Consider the following 9393-nt stretch of genomic DNA (forward strand, 5'->3'; position numbering starts at 1 on the left):
AGCAGTGACCTGCGACTCCACAGCTCGCCTCCGCGCCGACCACCACGCCAACAGTGAGGGAGAAGTGGATCGACGTCGAGCATTGCTTGCCCATCCTTGACGCCAATCGCCGACCTCGAGCACAAGACTTCTCTTTCCCAAACCTCGGCATTTCTAGTGAGTTTCCTTTTGGTTCAAACCGTTCGTTCCCGGCCGACTGAAGTTCGATTCATCTCTAACTGGCCTTTGCCGCCGTCTTCGAGCCGAGTATGGGTTTTTATGACCGAAACTCTTCCCACGAACCCTCTTAGCACTACATGTTTTGGTGATAGAATAGCCGAACGAGATTTCTCTAATTCTTGAATTTTTCATGTCCAATTAAGTCGATTTTTCGCGTCAAGATCGGTTCCGTGGATCCACCCGAGAACCGGACAGGACCGGCGGTCCGGTTCCCGGGTGGATCCATACAACAAACGGGTGGATCCCGGATCCAATTTTTCGGAACCGGTCCTTAGCGGGCGGTTCCCGGTTCTAGGTCGGGAACTGCCCGCCTGGACCATGCACACCCCTACGGTCAAGTCAAGAACGCTACCCTAGCTACTACTCACCACAAGGGTGTGACACTCTTGCCTCTCCTCAGAAGTGAACCAAAATGAAAGAGTTTAATGGCCAAAATCAGCCAATGACAATACACTTAAATCATAATATATAATCAATAAAATTAGGGATGAGCAGTTTCAAATTCCTTATAAATTCTGTCTGGAACTTAGAATCTACCTTCAGATGCAGATTCCTTATATTTTGGAACCTGAAACTTATCTGTTGGAACCTTAAACCTAGAACCTACCTTATTATAGATTTTAAGATCGGTTCCAGATTCTAACAAATTTTTTTTTTTCATCTTTAGTTAAGCAAAACTTTCACAACAGTTATCTCGAGAAATAGTTGCACCAACTTATCACAACACTTTCACTTCCAAGACGTACTTCTCCATAACAGGACCCACAACACCATCACTCCGAAATTTTCTTTAGTTACAAAGTACCCTCAGCTTAGAATTTAAATGTCTGGCGAATAAATTTTGAAGCAAAACATCTACCAATAAGCCAAGCATAGTAAAAACACACATTACAATCACAAAATCCAAATTAGAACAGATTAAGATCAGCACCTTCCAACAATTCTCGGATCTAAAATTACAACTACATAGTCACCTACTATCACACTAAAATCAGCAATTTAAGCAGATTATTTCCCATGCAAGAAGTTCTTTGTTGGATTATAACTCAACAATATTACCTCCATGTAATACAAATTCTAGGATGGATGATCATTCGAGCCCGAGACCACCCAGTGCTGCGAAAATATTACTTCTCGCAAGAAATCAGTTGCTCCTTTCCTTTCTAGACATTTAAAAGCCATGTGATTGAAGAACTCGGGCACATTTTCTCGGGGATCTTGATTACACTACTTGCCCATTTGCAAGAAGGATGATATTGTCAAACAGGTCGTAAGTTTTTGGTGCAGGCTGGAGGAGGGATATTAGAGCAGTCCCATTGAGGATGTGTATGGACTATCTGAGTGAGTTCACTATTTGAAATGTTGTCGAACTATCCGAGCTAGTCGATATTTCGTCTATAAAGAGTGCTTTGGCTGGCCGGACTAGCATCTCCCCTGTTTTATATCAACACGAAATTGAAAAAAATCAACCGAATTTTATCGAAAGTCATTGCAATCATCCAACAAAATGGGATACTAAAGCGGCCTTCTGGGTCTTACCGGTTGTGACTCGTTTCTTTTGTCCACCGGAGATGCCTCGTATCATTTCATCTCCCACCATCGTGTCGGTGCAAATTTCAAGTCCTGGAATCTAAATTTTAAGCATGGCAAAAAGAACAGAAATTTTCAGTTTTTGTGTTTTCTCCTTATCCTCGTGGAAAAAAGACAAAAGAATGGACTAAAGGTATTTTTCTTGTTTGTACCTTGAGTATATAATTGGTAACAACATTAGTCTCCTACCCTCCGGGGCAGCTGCCTGTAGAAGGTTAATGTTAAAATATGTCTCGAGTTTAAGCCCAATGCAAAATTACGAATATTCCGAATTGGATATGTTGTGGATGTTCGAAATCGAGCAAAGAAGATCCGAAGATCAACTTCCCGAATTTGAATCTGCGTTGGAGAGTCTGGCTGCTAAAATAGGAAAGTCCAACTTTGACTAGGACTTGGATTTTTTGTTTAAAATATACAAAGATATGTTTTGGATAGGAAACAAAATCCTATGAGAAGTTGGCAAAAGAATAAGGGTTTTACTTATATATAGACTCGAGGCCGTGGGTGATAGATGTGGATCACAAGTTGTTTTGAAGCGCCACGTGAGTGCTTGGTGTTCCGCCGTTGATCGTGAAGAATTGATCTTGAAGTGCCGTCTCGTTGTCGAGTGCTTGGGAGGGATTTTCTTTGTCGTGAATTACATCCAAGAAGGTTTAGTGTTAAAGCCAATTAAATCTTGTGGTAAGATTTGCGTGTAATTCCTTCGTGAGATTGAGAGATTATTTCTTGAGGAATTTCGGGGCTAAACACTGTGTGTGTTATTGGGTGTAATTGGGGCTTGGGAAACACCGAGAGAGTGTTTGAGTGACTTGAGTGTGTAATCTCCTTGTATCGCTTGATCTATAGTGAAATTCGCTGCTGCTGTCCCCGTGGACGTAGGTCTTTACGACTGAACCACGTAAATCCGGTGTCTGATTTATTTTTCTTCTTCCGTCTATATTTTGTTCGATCGCTCGCCCTATCGCAACAGTTAAGATACATAGAAGCTCTTAAAGGCATCAATCCATGTTTTTGACCATATTTTCCATATCAAAATAAAGGAAGTATAAGCATGTAAAATCTGCAATCAGAAAGCTGTTCGATTGTTCCTTAGTTGCGGTCTCGTATCTCACCTTCATAAAGATATCTATATCAGGATCAGGTCTGATGTTTGCCTCCGTCTCTCTTCTTGATAACTCTGCTAGCATGTCTGAAAAACAACGGTAGTATTATATCTCTAAATCCGTACGCTTTTCTAGAATTTACTCTTTGAATCATGGTAACAAGAAAAATAGAGGAAACTCACAAAATGGTGTCCGACGCCTTGGCACCTGGCCAAGAAAGCCAGAGTTCGCTAGAGTTTCCCTGATAGTCATTTCTCTTATATGGAGATCATATTGATTTATATAAGCCGATGTCCTTTGCAGCACAAATTCGTTCATCCCGTGTCCATTGTACGAACTGAGATTCAAAAGCTCTTTGTGTGACTGACACAAAAGAATTCACTACTAAAGTAAGACAACTCTAAAAGTACTTTCTTTATACTTACTTTCAAAGCTTTGCTAAGCTTCCCAGCTAATGCTAGAAGTAATGTGGTCTTTCCAGTAGGGGTGATCAGTTCCTGGTTCGGTCCGGTTCCACCTTGGAACCGGGAACCGGACCAGGAGCACCGGTTCCCAAAATTGCGAACCGTGGACTGGACCGTTTGGTCCTAGGACCAGGAACTGGACCGGACCATCGGTTCCGGTCCGGTCCGGTCTAACAAAATCGGCTCTACTTTTTTGCACTAAAGATTGACCGCCATGGACGTCGTCTGCGCCCTCAAGAGGCAGGGCAGGACTCTCTACGGCTTTAGCGGTTAATTGTGTTTGGGGGGTGTTTCGCTTCGATGCGCTTGTTGTTGAATTGGGTATCATTGTGGATGGTTATGGCGCTTTAGGGTTAGGGCTTTTGATTTAGTTTTGAATCGAAGTCACGTGTAATGTGAATACTTTAATGAGAAGTTAGTGTTCGCGGTGGTCAATTTCTGCGTCGAATTCGTTTGGCAATTATCCTTTCCATTTTAAATCGTTTGTACTCTGCTGGTCATCATTATGATTACTTACCCATCTCTGCTAAAATTGTTAATAGTGGCAAAATTGAATTGGCTTATCTTTTTTCACATTTCTGTAAGTTCGTAGTTGCTGGAGTCTCTTGCTAGCTCTATGCTTCTCTTTGGTGTTATTGGCAGGCAATCTCGTGTCCTTGTGTTTTACAAGTCATGTAGCTCTGTACGTTAATAGGTGAAGTTGTGTTTCAATTGCAACTGAACTCGAATATGTTAGCCTTAGCATTTTGGTGATTTATAAACATCAAACTAGTTGCAGGTTGAAGCGAGCTTTAAACCTGAGATTGGGGTTGATAAGCATATAGATCGATTGTTGCAATTTCAGTGGCGTGTTTTCTATTGGATATGGTCACTGCAGAACCGACATTCTTGTTTTCAGGACTTGAATATGAGGTTTTGGAAGTTGTCTTTTTTGTTTCCTTTGCTCGGCTCTTCTGCTTGTTGGGTGATCCGGAAATGCTTCGTTGGACCTGGCAAAGAGCTGTATTCGGCACTTGAACTGGCCAGTAGCCGTCGAGCTAAATTCGCTCTTTCTTGATTTATCCGAAATGGATCTTTGCACACATACATAATAAGATCAATTGGGTTTGGCATGTTTTGCGTTAATCCCACATCGAGTAGAAGATGAAACTAACAGAGAGATTTTTTCTATAAATAAAAGAGTAACAAAAAGGGTTTTAATGGTCTTTTGGCCCCATAAGAGGTTGTTACCTCAAATTGCAATTTTGGTTGCAATAAGTTATTATGTTTATATACTTTATTAATTCTATGTATATAAATTATAAATAAAAAAATTTGGTTCGGTCCGGTCGGTCCGGTTCCCACCTTGGAACCAGGAACCGGACAGACCGGCCACCAGTTCCAAGATTAGGAACCAGGAATCGGACCGCCGATTGTGGGAACCGCCCAAAACCGGCCGGTCCGGTCCGGTCCGGTCCGGCCGGTTCCCGGTTCGGGCGGTTCCCGTTGCACACCCCTACTTTCCAGGACCTGGAGGCCCCAAAAGTAACATCATTATGCACAAAGGACAATTAAATTAGTGTCAACGATATGAAAACTTCACTTCTTGAGCATGCGTGATGCAAAAAATCTGCACGAACTCTCTCTCTCTCTCTCTCTCCTTACCTTCAACGCAAATCCTCTCACAATTCCAGCTTGAGACCACCAAAATTCAAAAGAACCTGACAACACAAGTGTTAGGGTTTGGCTTGGAGGGGTCGATCGGCCAGGCGACGCCACTCGTGTCGAGGGGTGGCTCTTCCTTGATGACGTCTGTGATCAAGTTCGGGTACCGATTGATGAGCCATCAGTAGAAAGCAAGAACGGTGACATTGTGGGTCGTGACAGCGGCATCAAGGACGGCGAACAATGTCGGGTTGTTGTCAGGGGCGCCGCAGCGTTGTACAGAGGAGAGAGTAGAGACTAGAGCGGAAAGTATCAGCAGAGAGAACAGGAAGACCTAAAGATTGAAGAAATTAGGGATTTTAGGTTTAGGAACCCCGGTTTCCAGTTCTGGTTCCTATAGGAATCGAGAACTTAATCGGGAACCGTCGGTTCCAAAAAGAGTAGAACGGGGAACCGAAACCTTCTCCCTTGGAACTGGGAACCAAATCAGACCCACCGGTTCAGTTCTTCGGTTCTCAGTTCTACTCAGAAACTGTGCTCACCCTAGATAAAATGCTTAATAAGCTCATCAACAAGTCATAACAATGCGATTTACCCACAAGGCCTGTCGATGAAATGGCTTGAGTTTCCAATGGGTAAAGTTTAAGTGAAGTACATAACATGAGTGATAATCGATTGAATCAAAGCATGCATAGAAATTTTAGACAGAATCAAGGAGGATTCATCGATCGAGGTATAATTATAGCTAAAAAATTTAGATAGGAACTTAATCAAGGAAACTAGCTCATTTTTATTAAATAGATGGAATGTTTTTCACGTGTACCGTGGACCCGAGCACGTCTGAAAATTTGTAATCATGTATGAAATTATTGAGGACTCTTGTCGAATTGTACACATGTAGATGGAATGTTTTTCACGTGTACCGTGGACCCGAGCACGTCTGAAAATTTGTAATTATGTATGAAATTATTGAGGGCTCTTGTCGAATTGTACACATGTCACCCGAGCGGAAAGTGAGAAAAGAGACTTGGAAAATTATTGGAGAGTGCGAATGGGAATCTCTTAGCCAACTCTTATTCAATATCTGGCGGAAGTTTGTTCTATATAATGCATGCTGGGGCATTATCGACTTTTACATGATCTAATGATATCGGCATCTCTCTGATGCTTTACTGACGAGTTCCATGTGACTGGCTAAAAGTAATGGAAAGTAAAAGAGCACAATGATACAGGCCAAGTGGCCGACAAAAGATGTCGGTCAAGTCAAGAACGCTACCCTAGCTACTACTCACCACAAGGATGTGACACTCTTGCCTCTCCTCAGAAGTGAACCAAAATGAAAGAGTTTAATGGCCAAAATCAGCCACCGACAATACACTTAAATCATAATATATAATCAATAAAAGTATGGATGAGCAGTTTCAAATTCCTTACAGATTCTATTTGGAACTTAGAATCTACCTTTAGATACAGGTTCCTTATATTTTGGAACCTGAAACTTATCTGTTGGAACCTTAAACCTAGAACCTACCTTATTATAGATTTCAAGGTCGGTTTCAGATTCTAACAGATTTTTTTTTTTTTTTCATCTTTAGTTAAGCAAAACCTTCACAACAGTTATCTCAAAAATAGCTGCACCAACTTATCACAACACTTTCACTTCCAATACGTACTTCTCTATAACAGGACCCACAACACCATCACTTCGAAATTTTCTATAGTTACAAAGTACCCTCAGCTTAGAATTTAAATGTCTGGCGAATAAATTTTGAAGCAAAACATCTACCAATAAGCCAAGCATAGTAAAAACACACATTACAATCACAAAATCCAAATTAGAACAGACTAAGATCAGCACCTTCCAACAATTCTCGGATCTAAAATTACAACTACAAAGTCACCTACTATCACACTAAAATCAGCAATTTAAGCAGATTATTTCCCATGCAAGAAGTTCTTTGTTGGATTATAACTCAACAATATTACCTCCATGTAATACAAATTCTAGGATGGATGATCATTCGAGCCCGAGACCACCCAGTGCTGCGAAAATATTACTTCTCGCAAGAAATCAGTTGCTCCTTTCCTTTCTGCACATTTAAAACCCATGTGATTGAAGAACTCGAGCACATTTTCTCGGGGATCTTGATTACACTACTTGCCCATTTGCAAGAAGGATGATATTGTCAAACAGGTCGTAAGTTTTTGGTGCAGGCTGGAGGAGGGATATTAGAGCAGTCCCATTGAGGATGGGTATGGACTATCTGAGTGAGTTCACTATTTGGAATGTTGTCGAACTATCCGAGCTAGTCGATATTTCGTCTATAAAGAGTGCTTTGGCTGACCGGACTAGCATCTCCCCTGTTTTATATCAACACGAAATTGAAAAAAATCAACCGAATTTTATCGAAAGTCATTGCAATCATCCAACAAAATGGGATACTAAAGCAGCCTTCTGGGTCTTACCAGTTGTGACTCGTTTCTTTTGTCCACCGGAGATGCCTCGTATCATTTCATCTCCCACCATCGTGTCGGTGCAAATTTCAAGTCCTGGAATCTAAATTTTAAGCATGGCAAAAAGAACAGAAATTTTCAGTTTTTGTGTTTTCTCCTTATCCTCGTGGAAAAAAGACAAAAGAATGGACTAAAGGTATTTTTCTTGTTTGTACCTTGAGTATATAATTGGTAACAACATTAGTCTCCTACCCTCCGGGGCAGCTGCCTGTAGAAGATTAAGATACATAGAAGCTCTTAAAGGCATCAATCCATGTTTTTGACCATATTTTCCATATCAAAATAAAGGAAGTATAAGCATGTAAAATCTGCAATCAGAAAGCTGTTCGATTGTTCCTTAGTTGCAGTCTCGTATCTCACCTTCATAAAGATATCTATATCAGGATCAGGTCTGATGTTTGCCTCCGTCTCTCTTCTTGATAACTCTACTAGCATGTCTGAAAAACAACGGTAGTATTATATCTCTAAATCCTTACGCTTTTCTACAATTTACTCTTTGAATCAAGGTAACAAGAAAAATAGAGGAAACTCACAAAATGGTGTCCGACGCCTTGGCACCTGGCCAAGAAAGCCAGAGTTCGCTAGAGTTTCTCTAATAGTCATTTCTCTTATATGGAGATCATATTGATTTATATAAGCCGATGTCCTTTGCAGCACAAATTCGTCCATCCCATGTCCATTGTACGAACTGAGATTCAAAAGCTCTTTGTGTGACTCACACGAAAGAATTCACTACTAAAGTAAGACAACTCTAAAAGTACTTTCTTTATACTTACTTTCAAAGCTTTGCTAAGCTTCCCAGCTAATGCTAGAAGTAATGTGGTCTTTCCAGGACCTGGAGGCCCCAAAAGTAACATCATTATGCACAAAGGACAATTAAATTAGTGTCAACGATATGATAACTTCACTTCTTGAGCATGCGTGATGCAAAAAATCCGCACGAACTCTCTCTCTCTCTCTCTCTCTCTCCTTACCTTCAACGCAAATCCTCTCACAATTCCAGCTCGAGACCACCAAAATTCAAAAAAACCTGACAACACAAGTGTTAGGGTTTGGCTTGAAGGGGTTGATCGGCCAGGCGACGCCGCTCGTGTCGAGGGGCGGCTCTTCCTTGATGACGTCTGTGATCAAGTTCGGGTACCGATTGATGAGCCATCAGTAGAAAGCAAGAACGGTGACATCGTGGGTCGTGACAGCGGCGTCGAGGACGGTGAACAGTGTCGGGCTGTTGTCGGGGCGCCGCAGTGCTGTACAGAGGAGAGAGCAGAGACTAGAGAGGAAAGTATCGGCAGAGAGAACAGGAAGACTTGAAGATTGAAGAAATTAGAGATTTTAGGTTTAGGAACCCTGGTTTCCGGTTCTGGTTCCGATAGGAATCGAGAACCAAATTGGGAACCGCCGGTTCCAAAAAGAGTAGAACGGGGAACCGAAACCTTCTCCCTTGGAACTGGGAACCAAATCAGACCCACCAGTTCGGTTTTTCGGTTCCCGGTTCTACTCAAAAACCGTGCTCACCCTAGATAAAATGCCTAATAAGCTCATCAATAAGTCATAACAATGCGATTTACCCACAAGGCCTGTCGATGAAATGGCTTGAGTTTCTAATGGGTAAAGTTTAAGTGAAGTACATAACATGAGTGATAATCGATTGAATCAAAGCATGCATAGAAATTTTAGACAGAATCAAGGAGGATTCATCGATCGAGGTACAATTATAGCTAAAAAATTTCAACATTAAACTTAACAAAATCATGAGTTCTTTTTGAGACAGATATTGCACTGTGAATTAGTTTTGAGGTACCTTCTAACTTTTATATCTTACACAATTTGTTTTTTAGTTCATTTATCTTTGCCACTGT

At 41.4% G+C, this 9393-nt stretch overlaps 2 long non-coding RNA genes across 3 annotated transcripts; both read right to left on the minus strand.

Annotated features, from left to right (window-relative positions):
- Positions 1-1616: 1616 nt before the first annotated feature.
- LOC120289386 lies at positions 1617-2988 on the minus strand. 2 transcript variants are annotated; one of them, XR_005547343.1, is made up of 4 exons: positions 2922-2988; positions 1962-2014; positions 1759-1849; positions 1617-1653 (listed from the first exon to the last, which is right to left on the minus strand). It is a non-coding gene; the product is annotated as an uncharacterized LOC120289386 (long non-coding RNA). The 2 variants fall into 2 exon arrangements; XR_005547342.1 differs by lacking the exon at positions 1617-1653 and having other exon boundaries at positions 1707-1849.
- A 3692-nt stretch (positions 2989-6680) lies between these two features.
- Positions 6681-9105, minus strand: LOC108956898. Its single transcript, XR_005547920.1, has 7 exons — positions 8509-9105; positions 8311-8369; positions 8068-8222; positions 7895-7971; positions 7690-7742; positions 7487-7577; positions 6681-7381 (listed from the first exon to the last, which is right to left on the minus strand). It is a non-coding gene; the product is annotated as an uncharacterized LOC108956898 (long non-coding RNA).
- Between the last annotated feature and the right edge of the window lie 288 nt (positions 9106-9393).

This window comes from Eucalyptus grandis, chromosome 11 (assembly GCF_016545825.1).
Source record: "Eucalyptus grandis isolate ANBG69807.140 chromosome 11, ASM1654582v1, whole genome shotgun sequence".
NCBI lineage: Eukaryota > Viridiplantae > Streptophyta > Magnoliopsida > Myrtales > Myrtaceae > Eucalyptus > Eucalyptus grandis.